Here is a 21,122-nt window from a genome sequence, read left to right as displayed (position 1 = left end):
AGACTTCAAATGTAAGTATGGCGAACTCCTGTAGCTATTAGACCATTGTAAGGTAGAGATTGGTTGGCATAGCAAGGCTCAAATCCTTATGGGTAAACTGTCTTCTTCTCTCCCCTGCCTCAGGCCAAAGTGGGTCTACTATGTCCATACCATCTGTGAGACTTCATAATGGAAATTTTCTGGGAGAGTGACAGTTGGTACAAGCTAAATAATGCTAGGGTCTGTAATAATATTGAAAAGTTATGGAGAGGTGCATTACAAAGTTTCAAAGTTGAAGTATGTTAGCTTAGCCATATAGCCATGAGATTCCTTTCATATATAGCCATAAGATTCCTTTGCACACCCCCTTGGCTTTATTTTGCTGTGTTGTGGTGGTTTATCCCCAGGTGGAAACTACGCCTCACACAGCCACTCCTCACCATATGGTAGAACAGTGGAGAGATACAGAAGAGTAAAAGTGAGAAAACTCATGGGTTGATATAAAAACAATTTAATAGGTAAAACAAAAGCTACACTCACAAGCAAAGTAAAACAAGGAATTCATTCACTGCTTCCCATGGGCAGGCAGGTGCTCAGTCATCTCCAGGAGGGCAGGGCTTCATCATCACATTTAATAGTTACTTGGGAAGACAAACAACTTTATGCTGAACATCCCTCTTTTCCTTTTTCTCTGCCCAGCTTTATATCTGAAGCATGATGCCATTTGGTCTGGAATATCACTTGGGTCTGTTAAGGTCACCTGTTCTGGCTGTGACCCTTCCAGTTTCATGTGAACCTCCAGCCTGCTCACCCATGGGGTGCTGTGAGGAGCAGAAAAGGCCTTGGCCCTGTATAAGCCCTGATCAGCAGTAATGAAAACATTTCTATCAATGCGGGTTTCCAACATGAATCTGAAACACAGCCCATTACTAGTCACTATGAAATAAATTAACTTTATCCCAGCACGTGCTGAATGTCACTTGCAAAGTTTTTCACCTTGATTTCCAAACCTGTTTTCAGTTTATTTATGAGTATGTGTGTTTCTGGCTCTAGTACAGATCCCTGTGGAACACTGAAACAGACATTTCAATGTCAAAACTCATTATTTACTTTTCCCTGCTGGTTTCTGTCATTTAATCAGTTCAATGGATTTATTATTTAATTAATATTTATTTATTTACTAAATTAAAATTAATTAAAATTGTTTTTATTTAATCAATTAATGATATATGCAGGGACCTTCACTTCTAGCTCATGGGTGCTTAAGATCATTTGGTGAGTCACCCTGTCAAAAGCCTTCTAGAAGTACAGCTAGATCATATCAAAGAGGTCAAAGCTACTGCTATGCTTAATGACTCCTCAGAAAACTTGAATAGGTCTGTGAGGCAGGAATTTCCTACTGAAGAGCTATACTGGCTTTTCTCCAGTACACCATGTGTCTATTGGGCTCTTTATAAGTGTTAACAGTTTCACTCATTTGGGCCTCAAACTTAGTTTCAGTTGTACCAGGAACAAGTTGCGGGAAAAGATTTTTAAAACTTGGTATTGCATATAGAGAAAATAATGAATATTTCAACAGTTTCAACACTGAGATTTTTAGGATTCCTGATAGTATGCATGAAGTGGCTGCCAACTTGAAATCCCACTGTACTGAAATGAGATCTTCTGCTGAGTCCCTTGTCAAATAAATAAATAAACAAATAAACAAACCAATGTGACATTCATTCCCTTGGGGTTTATAAATCCTTCTCTATTTTCCTGAAAACTGTGACAAATGAACCACAGAACACTGGGTAGCCACGGCACAGCACTGATGGTAAAGTGTTTCATGGAACTTCCCAAAGAAGTTTTTAATCATGCCAGTTTGTTAAAATGTTTCCCCCATCCTCTGACGAAATGACAGAAAGGGTATCACACTAATACGTAGCTCTGGACATTAGTTGTATATGCTTTTTTAGTGGAGCCCTGTCCCACTATTTGTTTCCTAATGGTCTATATTTATACTCCCTCTCAAGAGATAATAGCTTGAATGTGGCCCTCTGGTGTTTGAAAGTCCTGCAGAGAAGCCCACCAAGAGCTCTGAGCAGTAGCTGAGAGTTTGGCTTTAATGTTCAATTTCTTATTGAAAATTTGATTAAACTTTTCCACGATGAGGTTTTGAGATCTCCTGTAGTATTTCCTGAATTTGCCCTCCTCAAATTTGTATTGTTAGTGAAGACTTTATATGTGGTTTATCATTGCTCCCATGGCAGGAAATTTCAGGAGACTTCAGACCCATCTAGAACTGCATCTAAAGGTAGAGGAATATGTCTCTGCATATGTCTTTAATAATTTAATTGTGCTCTGATGACAATGCAGTTGTTATTGCTGATACCGACTGTTTTGCTATCTGCTATTTTGTTCTTTTTTTTTCTAGCTACCAGAGAAGGAAATAACTAGTTTATTTCTCTTAAAATACAAGTCAGCTTTAAATGGCATGCGGCATATTTCCTTTAGTAATACCTGAACCAGATCTGAGGATTTAATAATCTATTTCTCAGCATGAATTCCCAGAACATTCAGATTGTCATGTGATTTATTTGGATTAATTCAAAACACACAGAGTACTTTTCAGACAGCATTTCAGAATTGCCTCCTATATTTTCCTTGTCATTTTGGTTAAAAGCCAGTAAAAAGCAAAATTATAACTGCATGAAACCATGTATATGGTTCCCATTTCAAACTGAAAAAGAATAGAAATAAGATTGAAAAAAAGTTGATATAGCAAAGCATAAGCTTTATGGTTTCTGGTCTAGTACTTTTGATCTAGCTTTGCCTGAAATGGCAGTGCATAGTCTGGCTTTAAAACTTTATTGCATAAACTCAAATGTCTGTGACTCTCTCCGTTCCTTCTTGCATTCCTAAGAAATTGAGAGCAAAGGATATATGAGGAGATGTGTCTTTGGGCTTCATACGGCTAAGACAAGTCATAAATGTGTGACTTCATAGAAAACAAATTAACTCCAAAGTAACAGGAAAAAAAGGTGCATAGTTAATTATACATAAGGATGTCTCAGGCTCTGATTTTTAATCTTTTCTTGGTTTAAATAGAAGAGATAGTTCATGTGAAACAAACTTATATCTTGTACAAGGGAATTTCTTCCCTCTTTTTAACTTTGTGATTCTGCAATCTTTATTACAGCCAAATTTTGCTGTCATGTTTTAGTAGTATGGCTGGGAGTATACAACATCACTTAGTTAAACAGCCTAATTTCTATTTTCAATAAGCCTTGCTAAATTGCCTTGTTTTTCCTAACTCTGAAACACTGTCATTATATGCACTATCCACAGGCAGTTCTTCATGGGAAAGATGTACCCTCATCTAATTCTCATTACTGCAGTGTTGATTATAAAATAAACATTTTATAGTTACTGTTACTAATAAATAGAATGAATAATAATGACCCACCCTAGTCAAATGCAACTGTCCTATTGCAGTTCTGGACGTTGAGAAAACACACTGCAATGGTGTAATAAAAATGACCATCATGACATAACAATTTTAAGTTAGTTGATATAAATCCAGCTAATTTTATAATTGTACAGCTCAACATCATAATGAATGTTTAGGAATGGCTATTTTTAGGAATAGAAAGTGCTAAACAAAACCTGTAAATCCATTCATTTATATGTGCCTGCCTAACATCAATATTTTATATAAAGGAATAAGAAAGCAATAGGAAGGGGTTTTGAGTGAAATAAACTCTGCCTTCTAGCTGATGCTGCTGAAGTCATTGAATAGTGCTACTGAATTTTGCATGGGCATTTTTGCAAAAATTTTATTTCTAGTTGTCTCACAGCAGCAGACAGGGATACATGATGAAAATTGAACCTTTTATGGAATTGTGACTAGATATTAATGTAGAAGAATGGTGGTATGCTGCCAGTACTTGGGAAAACAAAATCCAAATTCAGAATTAAATGCAACAATATCTATAAAGACAACAATGATTACTAATCTTACATTAGGAAAAGATCTTAAACCATAGAAGTTTAACCTCTGTCAGGAGTCACTATTTTCTGTTGATTGATACATTTTAACAATTTTACTCTTTCCTCACCTTCCTCATTTAACAAAAAACCATTTTATTTTACAGAAATTATTATTTTTCTTTAAATTCTAAACATGTCACATTTCTTTTTATTCTTTAATGGTATGTTCAAAAACCAGTGCATATAAATCTGTGGATTTCCAACTGGGTTGCATTTACCATGGAGATTCTAAAAGAAGAACCCAAGTGACCATTCATTTTATTTTTCACTCACAGTTATAAATGAAGTAATAATAGTGTAGGAGTAAAATTTGTTCCTTTCTGGTCACTTGTTCAGAGGGTAAGTGCTTTCATCAATCATCTCTTTAGTGTTCTCTATTTTGTATTAACAACACTGTTAAAATAAGGAGCAATCCATCAGAGTTTCATGTTCCAGTTTTTATAGGTACTTGATAGACTAATGTTCAACATATTTCAAAAATATTCTAACTACAGTGCTATCTTGTAAATGCATGTCTATTTTATAAAATGGACACCTACAATATAATTGCATTTTGCAAGAAACTTATAAAAAGCTTGTTTTTATTGACTGCATTAATCATTGTTAAGGATTATCTGGGGGAAAAAAATCGAGCCCTGAGGAGTTTTTTTTTGGTGTTAAGGACATGATGAGTTTTCTTATTATTTAATACTAGATATCTGTTATCCAAAAGAGGGAGCCATAACATTATACTATATCTTCGCACTTTTTGAGACAGTGAAGCTACATAAATTCCTTTTATTTCATTTTTTTAAAGATGATACTTGTTCTGAAGTGACTTTTGGTTTTTTTATATTAAGAAGTATAACCCAGAACTAGATAATACATGCTAATAATCTTATCAGATCTGAGTGAAATGGTTGCACTAAAGACAAATATGATTTAGAAAAAATCCTGTCATGAAAAAAAATAGTTGGAATAATTTTTCTTGCTCTTGATTTCACCCACATGCACTTTTACCAAGTTTGAGAAAAGAGCGTAGTGTTTTTTTATTTATTTCCTGCCTTTTGAACTGGAATATATATTTATACATATGTGTATATATATATATATAAAATAAAAGTGCTTAAGTTATTTTCTAAACGTACTTTGATTGCACGTCTCTGTAAAAAGTGAGATTGACATAATATACTCTTAATAACTGATGAGACTTCCAGTTATTAACCATTTGCTTAGGGGAACACAGTACTTATAAAGGCATTGCCCATATTTTGGAAAACATGGACTAGATTGCCTTCATATCTGAAAGGTCAGTGGACAAGAATGTATCTGAAAGAGTAGAATGGAAAAGCATAGAGTGATCAGTAATATGTTCTTTACTTTCACTATTTCTTTACAGCATTCTCTTTCCCTGAGAGTTCCATGTGACACACTGGGATTCCAGCACAGCCTTGTAACCCCTTGTGAGGAAGGACTTTTGGTATTCACAGCATCAGAGGCGTATTGACAGTGGTTTAATCCCTTTCTAATATTTTTTAACTGAAGTATATGTTTGATTTTCCTGTTGATTTACAAATAGGAAGCTCTCTTCATGGTTTATCTGTGACTATATCTCAGTATTCTGTAGCAATGTAATCAGCAGAAAGTAATGTGAATGCTGATTTTGCTGATCTATTTGGTCAATGAGAAAAGACAGGCCAAGTTAAAAGTCCAGAGATGCAAGTCCAAGTACAAATTCTGTGGTTGAAATCATATATGCAAAAAAAAAAAAATAGGAAAACCCTTGTATGGAATGTGATTTCTTCTAGTATTTTTCTGCTTATTCTTAAGTAAAATTATACACCATGGAATTACATGTCATAAAATCTAAACCACTATGTCTTTTAGTGTCTTTTTTGTTTGTTTGCTTGCTTCTAGTCTTTAGTGACATGAATGCTGAGTAAATAAGATGAGGGAGGCAAGTATAGGAATAGGAAAGAGCAAGTGCGAAGATGGGAAAGCACCGAGAAGATGAGGAAAAAGGAGAAGGGAGAGGATAAAAACACTTGAGAAAAACAAAGGTGTAGGAAAGGAGAATAAGTGTTCTTAAGAGAATAGTCTAAAGTTAAATGTGAACCTTCCATTCATAGCATCTATTTGTTAGATGAAGTATGGCTGTCCGTTAGGAACACTTTCCAGTTATCCAGCTCAAGAAACCTGGATCTGACGTTTTCAGAGCTGCTAACTATCAGGTGGTCCACAAATTAAGCTAGTTTTATAGATGCTCAGCAATTGTGAAAACAGTCTGTGTTACACTGGATCTATTGTTTCATTTATTATGAGATTTTTCTCACTCTAAATATTTATAATAGCAGTACTTTCTCCATGCGTTTTAAGAACCTCTGCTACTTTTTGTGAAACTTTAAAGATAATATTTTTCTGGGAATAAGCATCATTCACACAAATTGTATTTACAACAGTCGTATCTGATGTCACCTAGCAGTTTCTACTGCAATAAGATATATAGATAAGTTTTAGGAAAACTTCTTTGTTATGGAAGTCATGATAAGCTTTAAAAGTGACTCCACTGCAAAGCAGACAAGTAGGACTGCAGATTTTCTCCAAAAAAGTAATAACTGAATAAAGCATGATGGAATAAACATTCCACCTTAAAATAGTTTAGCTGAAAAAAGCATCTAGACAGTTTCTTCTCCACTCTGAAATTCATTAGATAGTTTTTACTTATATCTCCTTATGACATGTAGGCAATCCAGCCTATGATGCACCTTGTAACAGCTTGTGACTTGACCTCCAGGTAATTTGCTCCAGCAACATATTTGAACACAAAATGTACAAAAACGAGAAGTTACTTATCTTTATCAAGTTATTATTTGTTAAGAATTGTTCACCATAATTTACTCTCATTACTAGTATTTTTTCAAATTTCCCACAAAAGGAAAATTATTTAGTTGGTATGTTTTAAAATTTGCTCTTTTCACTTTTACTATTGATATTTTATTAGCTTTTATTATATTGCATCACAATACAAAAACAAATTCCACTTCATCACTTCTGTTGCGAGATGAAATGTTTTAGTACTTCATATGAAATATTAAAATCACTTAAGTTATTGAATACATTGCATCTAATACAAAACTAAATACATTATCTTAACCTTTATATTGGACCCCCCCCTCCCACTTGTGTCATAATGGAAGTGAGTAAGCTTGCAGAGCAGTTAATTTCATACCATAAAAAAATACATCATTAGCTACCATTAAGTCATCATAAAAAAAAATTATGAAATTGAGGTGAAACATATTTCTTGTCTTTAGCCTTCCCTTTTTGTATTGATAAATACAGAAGAAAATACTTTTTTCAACACCTGCTTCCATGTGTTAAAATTATAAAAGAAAGTACATTGAAAAATATATTATGTGTGAAACTTACCTCATTTGGGCTTGATCATTGCAACTGTAATTAAAAATAAAAGTCCTTACTCTACCATATTTTTACTTTTTGTTTTCCCTGTTGACATTTGAAATTATGTTCATGTTTACTCCAGTAATGTTCAACAAAGTTCTCTTATGCATCATCAGGCTTACTTTTAATACTCTATAATGGAGTCAACAACAATCATACTTTCAACTTATTACCTTGTTTTAATCATATAAGTCCTCTGTCATAAAGTGAACTGAGATTACTTACTTATTGTCTGTTTCTAATATAGGTTATATCCGCACCTACACTAAAAAGTGGCCTTAAAAAGAATTTAGGTAGTGACTTCATAGTTGGAATTCCCAATTTCTAGTGATTTTTCTATGATGCATAAAATTATAATTTTACATTTTCTTCCTGAAAGCCAATGTATTCTGTATTTTTCTAACGTTTTTATTCCAGTACATCTCTCATTTGGTATGCATTTAAAGCTTAAGTGTGGTAAGGCACTCCTTATTTCCTTTCTTTTTTGCTTCATCACTTACACAGGACATTATTTCAATAATCAATTAATCTTTGTAGGGATGTTTTGGTTTTTTTTCCTCTTACCTACATGTATTACATTTGCTCTTCCCAGGTGTGCATAATATTGTTCATATTTTTCTCTCTTTTAGTATTTGTAGGACATTTTAGAACTTTCTTCTGAGTTGTCTCAGTAAAAATATTCTGCTAACTACAGTGGTTTACAATTAGGTTTCTGTTATATTTCTATGTTTTTTCCACTTTGCCTCTGTCTCTGCCTTTTAATGACATTTTCTTCAGTAATATGTACATTCTAAACCTTCTAAAGTCATGGCTTCTTCAACACATTACTAATGTATACATTTGATTTTGAATTTTTAAACCGAAGATTTTTAGCCCTGTGTATAATTTGTGTTTTTCTATTGTTCTTGTCATACAGTACTCATATATAGCAATTTATTTTATCAATTATTTATTTTAATAAAATAATGTATTACTTTTATAAGTACTATATTCACAATATTATATTTATCTCATTTTACGTTATACTGAAATTATATTTCAATCTCATTTTGGTAGTTGAACAAGATATACTTTCCCTTTCTCTCCCAGCCTATGCAGAAAGAAGCCTTTTTATATTATCTGTATTTTCATCTAACTTTATCCTCTGCCGTATCAGAAATCACTATCTGTTGGCATTTTGCAATACTGTTTCCTCTGACATTTACCTTGAAAGCAACATGGATTTTATTCCACTTGTTTGCTTGAATACCGATGACTTCTGCGCAGAAGAGAATACATTAAAAATATATATATATATAGGTTTTTTTGCATTAGTTGGCTGTCATTTAATGTTATCTATCTGCTCACATTTTGTACACATGGACATTATACAAATAATGGGGACTCTGTGCACATATCAGTCCCTGTGCAGGAGAAAGGATGTGAAGATATTGGAAAGAAAAATTTCTAGTAATTTAACATTAGTCCTGGTTGCCCAACAGTTGACCATTTCCACCCTAGTGCTGTTGCCCAGCTCGTGGAGCCTGGTGAGGGTCAGGCACTTCAGGTGTTCTGAACAAGCTGATGCTCAGCTGTACAGTGTGTTCTGCCCTTTCTGGCCCTTTGCAGCTCTCAAGTCCTCTGCGTGGCCTCTTAATGACAGTGACAATATTTCCTGCCTTTATAATGATTGGACCTAAATGTTACTCATGTACATGGGAATACTCAGCTGGACCATCACGAGCTTTCCATCAGAACTATGTGCACTTCTGTTGTTTACCTGGAGCTTATACTTGATTGCTGTCATAGAATACATTGAAATACTTTGTTGTAATTACTGACTGGTAATTGGCAATTTCTGAAGGGCACCACAACAGCGCTAATTTGTTTTGTCTCTAATAAAACAACTATCTTCTTTGAGATCCATGAGATAGAACCATATTGCTACAAAGACATTGCATGTGATGTGCTAATATTATTTGTATAATTTTCACATGTTCTAGTATTTCTTGCTTCAAGATTTAATTTCAGTATTTTATTCTGGACTCAATCACAAAATGTGTTATTCAAGCTAGTTTATCTTCTTCCTGAACAATAAGCTAAGACTGTTCACACTCTCCCACTGTACCAGTAAATTGACAGGATTTCAAAAGTAAAATTATTTGGTTATTCTCATCAAAGATGGAGTCAAAGGCAAAGCGTGAACTTAAAGAGTGCAGTCTTATATCTATGCAAGGTTTTGAACTTGTTAATAGTTTCATGTTAAAACAAGAAGTGTTAAAATGTCTTGTTTTAAAACTGCACTGTTTGTGCCTTCCTGATTATCCTCTTGGCCTTCAGATTTCTTAGTGATATTAAAATCCCAACAAAGTATGAATAAAAAATTCTCCACTCCCTATTCTTGTACTATCTCTCCCTTTGTTTGCAGTCTATGGTCTAACAAAAACAAGGTTATTTAGGCCACATATCTTTTTTCATAAACCTCTAATCTGTTGAAAATGCAGTAGACACATGGTTCTAAATTGTTCCTTTTTGGTTACTACAGATTACAGACACTATAAATATTTTCCATCAGGAAAGTGCAATTCTTTATGACAAATTTCAAGCTGTTTGTAATTGGCCTGTATATTTTTGCGTAGTTTTCTTAGAAACAGGCTCCAGTTTTAGCAGTTTTCAGACTCGCAGGGTAAGAACCACTCACTTAAACCAGTGTATCCCTAGATATCTAGGCAGTGCTGTGTTGTTCTATTAGAGCTGGGTTCAGTGTCTTTAATATACAAATGATAAGCTTTCACTTAAGTAATAGGCAGTATTTTCCATGTTGGGGGAATGCAGAAATATTAGCAATATTTCTAGTAGTTATTAATTTTTGCCAGGCAGTCACTATCATTGGGAATAAGTGTGATAGAGGAGTATGTAACTCGCCTTATTAATGACTGCCCTAATGGCATGATATGTTATGGATGTCCAGTGATATGGGTGCATGTACTTAGGCCAGATGGGATCCTACACTTAGGCCAATCCATGTCCTTTTCTGGAGTTCTCCTAATGATGGAGTACAGACATTACTAATTACTCTTAAACTTCTCACTCTTTCACTGTTTCAATATCAATAAAATGTTAAGACAAACATGTATGAAACACAGTATGAAAAGAGATAAATGTCAGAAATGTTATGATACCGCTGCCATTATGGCAGATAATAATTTTTGTTACTGGCTTCATGCATGTTAAGTTTCTACTGGGATCTTGTGGTATTCCTGCTCTCTACTAGATAAACTCAACAAAATTATGTACATGACTCTCACAATATAATCTAAGGAAAGTATATGTATGTTTCTGCATTTAAATATTGATGGTTTTTACAGTGATTGTGTTGAAATTTCTTTTGCATGTAATTTCAGAGGACTCTAGACAGTAAAACAAATTAATTTTTACAACTATGTATTAAATTCTCAGTGAGATAACCTGTGACTTTTAACATCCATTTCTAGAATTAAAGAATATGGCTGGTGAAGTATTAAGATAAATCAATTTCCAGTCTCAACTGTTTAACATACCATATGGCATCATCTTATTTCTTGAGGAAAAAAAGTTACAAAACATGCTGCCTTCAAAGATAAACACCATTATATTTCAGGGCAAATAACCGGTCTTTGTTTCTGAGTGGGAATGGTGCTGCTGTTTGTCAGCCACACCTGAGAAAACAATTCCTTGGATATGAAGGTGGTGTAACTTTGTCCTGTGACTACCTTATATTTAAATCTTAACATCTTCCATTGTCTTTTTTATAAATAGGATAAGAAATTTTGGATGCTCTGTGGCAATGCTGGAAACCTTATCCTTCCTTCAGTGTGCCTTAGAATTAACCATTACAGACTACCAGCAAAAATTTAATGAATATGTCTGTGTCTTCCTTTTTCTTTCTGTTCTTCAGATACTTGATAGTGGTCACTGGGATGGAAATTTCTGTTTAAAAGGAGCATGCTCACAGCATTTGACCTTTCAATTATGAGGATAAAGCTAAACTTTAAGGCCAATTAAGTGAAGTAGGAATAAGAAGTCAAATCTTATTTGCATTGTAAAGGACCATTTAAATTAAAGTTAACAGAGGTATTGTTTACCTTGGGGCTGATCATTTAGATGACCGTACTGTAAGGATGAAGAATTCAAAAAACTCCATTGTAGCAGAAAGATTTCAGTTTTCCTGAACCTTAGTTCCTTGAGGTGAGAAACAGAAAGAGAAGCCAAAAACCCCATGTTGAAATAATTGCTTAAATTTTCTGAAGGTGTGAATTTTGCCAATACTTGTAATGAGGTACAAAGTGCACGGGTATTAAAGTGTTTCACTGAATGTTACCAGTTAGTCATGCCATGAAATTGTATTCATGTGATTTAGCCAAAAGTTCCTCTTTCATGGAATTTTTGCCTCAAAACAAATTTGTTGAATGAAGTGGAATTATTTTCTAGAAATCTTGAAAGAATAAAATGGGGCTGATTTTCTGGAGGACCCTGAGAACAGCCAGCCCATCAGCTTCATCTCTGTGCCTGGTATGATTACAAAACAGATCATCCTGGGAGATATATTAAAGCATATGGAAGACAAGGAGGTGATTAGGGACAGCGAACATGGCTTTACCAAGGGCAAATTCTGCCTGAATGACCTCATGGCCTTCAGTGATGGACTGAATGCATCTGTGGACCAGGTGCCTTCCAATATCATGTACCTGGACTTCTGTAAGGCCTTTGATATGATCCACCACAACAGTCACGCTGCTAAATTGGAGACATACAGGTTTGATGGTTAGACTGTTACATGGATAAGGAATTGGCTGGTTGGCCTCATCCAAAGATTTGCAGTCAATAGCTCAGCGTCCAAGTGGAAACCAGTAATGGGTGGTGTCCCTCAAGGGTCTCTACTGGGGCCAATACTATTTAATGGCTTTTTTAACTACACAGACGGTGAGAAAGTGCACACTCAGCAGGTCTGCAGATGGCACCAAGCTGTGTAGTGCAGTTGATACACCCGAGTGAAGTGACACCATACAGAGGGACCTGGACGGACTTAAGGAGTGTGCCTGTGCAAATCTCATGAAGTTCAGCAGAGCCAAGTCCAAAGTGCTGCACCTGGGCTGGGGCAATCCTCATCATCACCACAGATTCTGGGATGAAGAGACTGAGAGCAGCTCTGGTGAGGACTTGAGGGTCCTGGTAGATGAAAAAACTCAGTATGAGCTAATGATTTTTAACTGAAAGAGAAGAGGGTTTATGTTGGATATGAGGAAGAAATATTTTACAACAAAGGTATTGAAACACTGGAACAGGTTGCCCAGAGAATTTGTGGATATGCCATCGCTGGAAAACTTCAAAGCCAGGTTGGATGGGGATTTGAGCAACCGGATCTAGAGGAAGGTGTCCCTGCCCACAGCAGGGGGGTCAAACTTTGAAGTTCCCTTCCAGCCCAAATCATTCTATGATTCTGCAATGACAGTATAGACAGAGCAAATGTTTTTCTGTGTTTTCCTCTGATATCTACCACTCTAGGTCTGATGTTATAGAATAAAAAAATAGAAAAAGAAATAGAATAAAACCTGCAAAGACCTCCTCAGCTCAGAGCACATAAGCACATTGCCTCAGCTGTTAGTACTAAAACACAGCTCTGAAGACCTTACAATGCAAGTATATGCATGACTTCCTTCCTTCCTTCCTTCCTTCCTTCCTTCCTTCCTTCCTTCCTTCCTTCCTTCCTTCCTTCCTTCCTTCCTTCCTTCCTTCTTTCCTTCCTTCCTTCCTTCCTTCCTTCCTTCCTTCCTTCCTTCCTTCCTTCCTTCCTTCCTTCCTTCCTTCCTTCCTTCCCTCCTTCCTTCCTTCCTTCCTTCCCTCCTTCCTTCCTTCCTTCCCTCCTTCCTTCCTTCCTTCCCTCCTTCCTTCCCTCCTTCCTTCCCTCCTTCCTTCTCAAGAGAACTAGAGATGCTTTCAACAAGGTTGGCAAGGTCTCTTCTAGTAGCTCTAGGACTGCACTTTAACAATTACTCTGGGTTACTCAATTCATATTTCTGCCACACTTTTTAATTGTTTGGACCCCCATATGGAAATCTTAGGTAAGTTCTTAGTCAGATGCATAACACATAGCTACTGTTTCAAACTACCCACACTTGCAGAAAAATTTCACGTTAACCTGAGTTTATGTAATTTATCTGTTAGTCAAAAAGTAGTGAAATACTTTTTAAATACAAGTTGAGATTCATTTTATTTCATGAGACCAGGAACTTGAATTCTGTACTGGTTAATCCTTAAGGCTCATTTTAGTTCTAATCAACGCTTGAACTAGGAATATGTTCTACTCCTAGTCTGTTACATGCACAGATCTGCACACAAACTACACGGGAACCATTTGTTCTTGTGTACAATTGTTAGCAAATCTTCAGTTGCATATTTCTTTGAAATCAGCATTTATGTATTACTAGACATTACCTAGTATATCTCTTGAGTAATCAAGGGAACTATGGTCCTGTGTGTAACAATGCAGTTCTCTATTTAATCAAATAACTGCTTTGCAAACATAAAGCAGTTAAAAAATTACTCAGCCGGTAGGCTTTTGGTTTGGGGAGTGCTATTGACTAGAGTCTCAACATATTGGAGACAGAAAAAAACATAGAGGGCTTTTGTGCATTTGAGAAGTTTATTCTTTGTATCTATAATTTTTTCTATATCCTATATTTTCTATATTCTTTGGATCTATATTGTAGGGACCTGTTAGGAAAATTTACTCTGAAATGTAAATGTGCATTGCAGGAGCATAAATTTAAATGGCAAATAAATTATTAATGTGAGTACCACTGTCAGAAGTGCTAAATATTTCGTTCTAGCAGTGCTCACATTTATGTTTCTGAATATGCAACACTAGGCATGTTCCTAAATCATTATCTATTAGATTCAACCTTTCAATATGGATGAACATATTTTAATTTTTTTTTTTTTTTTGGCAAAAACTTCAGTCTGTGGTGCACTCTAGGCACTTCTTAATTCACTCCCCCTTTTGAGCTAAATGGTGCTTTTTTCCCCCTTTCCTGAATGAAAGCTTCCGGGAAAAGTTCTCAACCAGTAGATGTTTTGGCTGATGGTAGCTGAGAGCAGCTGTACCAACTTTTTTGAGAGTTTCTTCTTTTTAATTGCCTTAAAAAGTGATAATAACGACATTAAACACAACATTTTTTTTTTTACTTGAAAATACTTTTGTTTACTGCACGGATGGTTTGGTACCATAAATAGATTTTTCAAGAAGACAATAACTGGAAGAGCAGGCAGTACCAGAAGCTTAGATTTTATCAAAATGTGACAAATGTAATTAAAATATCACAAAATCAATATTTCAAGTAATATGTGAGGTTTCAGCCTTGATGCTACTACTACTACTGCTACTACTACTACTACAAAGCAAAGAACAGTTACCTTCAGCATTGTAGATAAAGTAGTTCTATCTCCATGAAGGAAACTGAAGGAATTAATTAATTTTATTTAGAACACAAGGGATTTTACTTATTATCTTACTCTAGAAAAGATGTAAAGCCAACCAGAAAGCTGTCTTGACCATGAAAGAAGTCATACATAACACAAATTTAAAACCATTAAGAGCACGATCAGGCTCAGTTGCTGGTAATCCATGGGATGCAGATAACAGAAAGGAATTAAGAGACTGTATTATTTTTTAGATAGAAATCAATTTTTTCTACAAGTCTGAATTCTCATTAGTAATGAAATTACCTTTTACACTTGGGAAGCAAATGTAAGGATTATTGAAAATCTTCCAGGAAATGGGAAAATATTTTCTGTAACTTAATACTTTTATGTTCACTCTGAGGAAAATAGAATCTTTTTATCAGATAGCATCATTATAAGAACATAGATTCAGCACTCATTTTTACTCTGGGTAAGGGAAAGGCACAAAAGTAAATTCACTGGCTTCAGTGGGACCAGTATTATTGCAAAATGTTCTGAATACAGGTTCTGGAATGTGGCACAAGCACAAACAACTCTCCTGACAAATAGTTTAAACAACTACAAGAATTTCCTTTTGAAATAAGTATGTTTTCCTGGTGTTTTTTTTCCTTTTACTACACAGGCAAAATTATTTCCATGAGATTACCCACAACCAGCATCTATGCCTCAAAAATAAGAAGAAAGAACATTATTACAATAGCTTCCCACTACAAAGCTTGATATTTAAATCCACTAGTATAGAAAATAATGACAAATAATGCAAACCATGTAAAAGTATTTTAATAAACAGTAATGTAAGCAGAGAGATTCAGCCAAAATACAGCACTGTGAACTTAAGCAAACCCATTGTAATCCATTTTTTTTAAAAAATGTTTTCTCTGAGTTATGCTTGATTTTATATCTGTATATGTATGCATCCATGTATGAAGGTAATAATTCTATCCATAAACTGGCGCTATTTTTAACTGTTAAAATCAGATATGAGTAATTTACCGATACCTTCAAATCATACAGAACTTATATCTGCTGGATTTTAAAATGTTAATGTTCATTTGTACTGTGCCTACTCATTCTTTCAAAACAGAAGCAATGGGATTAACTTCACCCTTATACCCTACTCAGACCTTTGTTCTTTTGCCTCTTCATCTCCTTAGGAGTAAATGTTGAATGATGGAGTACAGAGGAAATAAACCCCAGTTATTTTAGTAAGATCTTAAGCTGAGTTTTTTAGATCATTATATTTTTAAATTTCCTTTATTGAACACTTTTATACAACTTGATGTTTTATTAAATTCTTTTTTAAGACGTGCCAAAGTATAAATGTCAAATTCTGCACCACTGATTATCAATATAATAGATCATATTTTTTTGAAAGTAATGGCTAAATCTAATTATGCCTGCATATATTGTCAAAAGGCTTGTATACATTATTAATTGACTTCAACGAAACTATTAAAAATATATAAATTCAGATAATCTCTTTCTGAGAGCTGTTGTGTAATTTGTTTACAATGATGGAAAGGCCTACTGTTGCCATCCCCAATGGCAATGCATTATCCACAATTTTCTTTATTTCACAGAATCTCTTCTTGGGTATAATTTATGAAGATCATGTTTCCAATCTGGAAAAGGGCTTTAGGAGCTCTTTCTCAGCATATTTGTATACAATGGCAAAATGTTGTCAGTAATTTTTAGAAAGTGGAATCCTTAAGTACCAACATGCATGGCCCAAAACTGTAATATCATTACAGCATTTCCATGAAGGTGCTGGTTCTTTCTCTCAAATATAGCCTCTGAGGATGAAGCAACCTGAACACCATCTAGCATCTAGAAAATTTGAATTTATCTAAACCTCCTTGATATTTTCATATCAGGAGATAACTAATATGAAAACTATGTTTTTCTGAAATAGGGAAACAGAATCCAAAGTGATGTTGTCTTGATGTTGCTATTACTCTTATTACTAAAAAATGTGAAATTTAATTATAGAAGTTTGCATTTTACTAACAATGGAATACACTGGCCATCACTTGAAGTACTGCATTTTGCAGTTGCAGAAATACGTTTTCAGAGAAACATTTGTGGTTATTGATGGTGTTATTTAAGCATTCAAGACAAATATATTTTTATGAATATTGATGTAATCATACAGAGAAATTGGAGGACTGGGAAAGTGGAGGCCCCATTTCATCCCTGGCTCTGACACAGAGCTACTCTGTAACTGAGACCAAGTCAAGTCTCTGTGTGATACTGTCTGGATGACAAAAATGCCACCCACATACTTTTGTAATCTTCCTGAGATTGCAGAACAGAGATTATAAATAGCATACTTCACTTCCTGACATTTCTATATACTGTGTATTACATATATACTGTGTATTAAAAAATTATTTCTTTCTAAAACATTTTGAGCCTTCTTCTGAGCTGCAGTATATTTCCTTTTTCCTGAAGCTAGTAACATTTTGCTGGAAGTAAGCAAGTCTCAGTTTCTCTAGGATTTTGTGCTGCAGACACATAGCATGATTTGATCCAGCTATGCCTCTCCGGTTCAGTCATGCTCCGCAAGTAGTCCTCAATGCCACTGGGGTATTTTTGATCATGATCAGTCACTGAAAGTCAGGAAAATAACTTGCCTTTTAACATTCAGCAATTTTCTGTGTGTTTAAAAGGCAAGAGGAGAAATTATTCTGACTGTTTTTGCAAAAATTCTTTTTGTTCATTTCCCTTTGCTTTATTTTCCTTCTCCTCCTACCACCTTTAGCAAAATTTTGGGTTTATTCCCATAAATGATTTTCATAAACTCCCGCACTCATATACAGAATGCAGTTAGCTTTTTCTCAGGCATCCCTATTCATGTTCAAATATTAGTGCTTCTGCAGATAACATTTGCATGTAACACCTGCTGCAAGCCTTAGAAATTCAGAAGGCATTCTGATATGAGTGGGAGATGCATTTTTCTCTAGGTTTTTGCTCCAATTACCTTCTGCAGTTAAATAGCTCTGACTGCATTGAAGAAACACATAAATTTATATATCTATATTGTCTTATATCCTAGCCTATATCCTATCCTAACTATGTACTCCAGTTTTCTTATAAGGTGATATCTCCTGAACAAACTCAACCTCAGAGAAAATTGTCAGCCCTGTTAGTCTCCAGCTCTACTTCTCAAACGCTTCTGCCAGTAGATTCCCTGCACCCATGTTGTGCAGATTCAGAAGCCATGTACTGATGGCAGAGATAAGCAAATGTCAGAATTAAGTTGTACAGTTCTTTCAGCAGAATTATTGGTGATGACATTTAAATGAGTGGATTTTGGTTATTACATTTTGTTTGGTGGATAGGTCAGGGAATGAAATCATTCTTATTGGCTGATCCCATGATGAGAGGGCGTCTCTGCCAGCACCATGCAACTGCTGCTGAGATCAGCATCCTTGTGGAGCAACAGCTAGGTGAGAGAAGAGCACAAATCCCTGCACATGGGCTGCTGCCCGGAGGGAAGGACAGCCTTTTCAGAATGGTCACTTCTGCAGACGAGAGTGAAAATGCTGAAAGCTTGAAGTACTTTTAGCATATGGCAGAGATGTTTCTCCCCAGATTTTCTCCACAAACTGCATCATCAAACTTCTGTGTTTAGCTGAGATGTACCAGTTACACACAAAGCATAATATTTTACAATAATGGCTACAGACAATCTCTGAAATTAAATACACTATTTCATTCACACAATAAACATATGAAAAACTTTGATTGATGAACTTACTCCATCAAGTTTAAAAAGACTTGGCAACTGTTTTAGGTACAAGTAGTAATAGTACTGATACAGTTACATTTCTCCATTTTAAATTAATCTTGTTTATCTAACTTAAAAAAGCCCAAACCAAGAATTATTTCTTTCACAGATACTTGACTGTATAACATTTTATATTTTTGTTAATAGAAAATCATATTAGATGTAAACATATTTAATTCTCTCTTGAATTTACATTTTTACACAGTGAAGTACAAATGACAGGACTATATATTTTATCCGTTAGATTGACCTGTAGATGTTAATACGCCTTTTTGTAACAACCAACAAATTTCTATCATTAAATTTCTTAATAATCATAGACAAATTAGAACACAAATCTTCTAAATATTTAATTAGTTCACTCAATTTTTTTGAATAAAATTAACATTTCAAATATGGAGAATGACAAGGAAACAATGATTTTTAAAGATCTGTCATTAGCAATTCCTATCAGTATGACCAATATTATTTCTTAAGCAAACCTTTTGATTGCATCACCAAAAGTAGTGCAAGTATTACACTTGTTTTTTATCCATATTCATCTTTACCATGAGTAGCTAGTGGAGTACTCAGCAATGAAGCATAATCCTGCATAATCCAAATTTCAGTAAAATATGAGTTTTATCACTTTAATCAGAGCAAGACAGATACATTGGTTGTAAATTTGTCTACTGAAAATGGAAAGCATTTTAAGAAAATACCATTCTATTTTCTGACCTGTGACTTAAATCTGTGACAAGGTGAGTGGCTACTGTATGCACATTGCCTTGCAACAGGAAGGGATACCAATCTCCTTTTAGTTCATATACATCATTCTTTCTTTGAAGCTCATACAGTGAAATTGAACAGATGTGACTGTGTTTCTTGCATGTGAAAAGGCAAAATGTCATTCAATTGTTTTCTGCTGGTTACTTTAGAACCAAGTGGTCAGTTTGACATTTTATACATTCTGCCTTGCACTCTGTGGTACTCTCTGATTATATATATTAGGCTGACAAGGTAGTTTGGAAGCACTTCTGGAAGGCACTCTTGCACTATAAGCCTGTTGACTTTGACTTACCGCTACGGATATCCAAAGAGACATCTCCCTCAGCTCTCAATCTTTCTGAACCCTGAGCTGCACTTCCCCCTGTAACATGTATAAAAAATCCCACTAATTCTGCTACTTCCACTAAAGAAAATCAAAAAAAGCATTAGTACTTCATTCTTAGTAATAGTTAGTAGTATTTTTTCATCCTTCTTAACCAGGGTTGTTTTTATTAGATATTTTGACAAATAGATATGTGAAAAAATAGAAAAGGGGGATAGCTTCTATCTGGACAGGTGAAAAAGCATCCTGCACAAAAGTTAGGCTATATTGTTACTCCTGTATGGCAGGAACAACTGAATAATGTCTAATAGTATTGCCAAATAGCATATGCATTACTAACTTTTTAATACGCACAAGTAATTGTCATATATACAGTATCAGAAGTTTAGATTTCAGCAATTTAATGGGGGGGGAGGGTGGGAGAGGTCTGAACTCTATAAGAGAAATACCCCCAAAGAGCTCTGCTGACACTGCCCCTCCACTCCCCCTTCCCTAAAAAGTATCTGTAAGGCATCTTTAACATTTTAGACACTCCTAAAGAAAGCATCTGCTCTTTTGCTGTCAGCAGCTCTCATGCTACAGAAAGTTGATCTACTCACCCAGGCTGTCTGTGTGAGCCCAGTTCTGTCCGTTCAGTGCTGCTTCTCTACCTGCTTCCTCCCTTCTGCATGTTACCGTGTCTCCAGCGCGGAATGCACTTGCGTCTCACTAGGGCTCCCTCTCTCCCGGCATCACTTTTAAGTCAGGCAGGCAGCGAGCAGAAGCCAAAGGGACTCTCTGTCTGATTGGTTTCCATTCAGTGCCCCTGATTAATAAAAAACGTCCCTCACAAGGAGAGGTGTTGCTGCCCCTCACAGAGATGTTGCTGCTGATAGAGCCGCAGTGCTCAGCGTGAGAAGGTTTGGGGCTGGGGGGGGACAGCACCACGGCTTTGCCAGCCAAACAGTGATTTGCAACTGAATGCAGTGGGAGGGTTCAGAGAGGAGGGCTTTGTTAAGGACCCTCTTATTAACTGAGGCTTAAATACAGAGGCTCATGTTACCAGCTCACTTTGGTCTGTTTTAATAACAGGGGTAAAGGCATACACATAACCTATGAATTATGTGGGGAAAAAATTTACTCTAGATATCTGTACTAGCAACGCAGTGCAGTTTGTGTGCAATGCACATTGGAGAATGCAAAATTACCCTCTAATGTTTCTACGGTGACAAATGATTTTAAGGTGAAAGAAAGCAAGGAGTGTGAGATTTCCCTGTGTGCTCAATAGGTTTACAGCTCTAGTGTCACTTACAGCTATTGATAATGCTGGGC

General features: G+C 35.4%; 1 protein-coding gene across 2 annotated transcripts in view; it reads right to left on the bottom strand.

Annotated features, from left to right (window-relative positions):
- CDH9 (cadherin 9) overlaps nt 1-20,756 on the bottom strand; it is a 98,061-nt gene extending 77,305 nt beyond the window's left edge. The window contains exons 1-2 of one of the 2 annotated variants that reach the window (XM_020584679.2): nt 20,411-20,756; nt 19,782-19,850 (exon numbers count right to left, since the gene is read on the bottom strand). The gene's annotated coding sequence lies outside the window, so the exon portion shown is untranslated. The remainder of the gene's footprint in view (nt 1-19,781; nt 19,851-20,410) is intronic. The other variant, XM_010400170.4, reaches the window with a different exon arrangement.
- Nucleotides 20,757-21,122: the final 366 nt, after the last annotated feature.

The sequence above is a fragment of the Corvus cornix genome, chromosome 2, assembly GCF_000738735.6.
Source record: "Corvus cornix cornix isolate S_Up_H32 chromosome 2, ASM73873v5, whole genome shotgun sequence".
Taxonomy (NCBI): domain Eukaryota; kingdom Metazoa; phylum Chordata; class Aves; order Passeriformes; family Corvidae; genus Corvus; species Corvus cornix.
The sequence above is the reverse complement of the archived record's forward strand: the minus strand, read 5'-3'. Positions and strand labels throughout refer to the sequence as shown.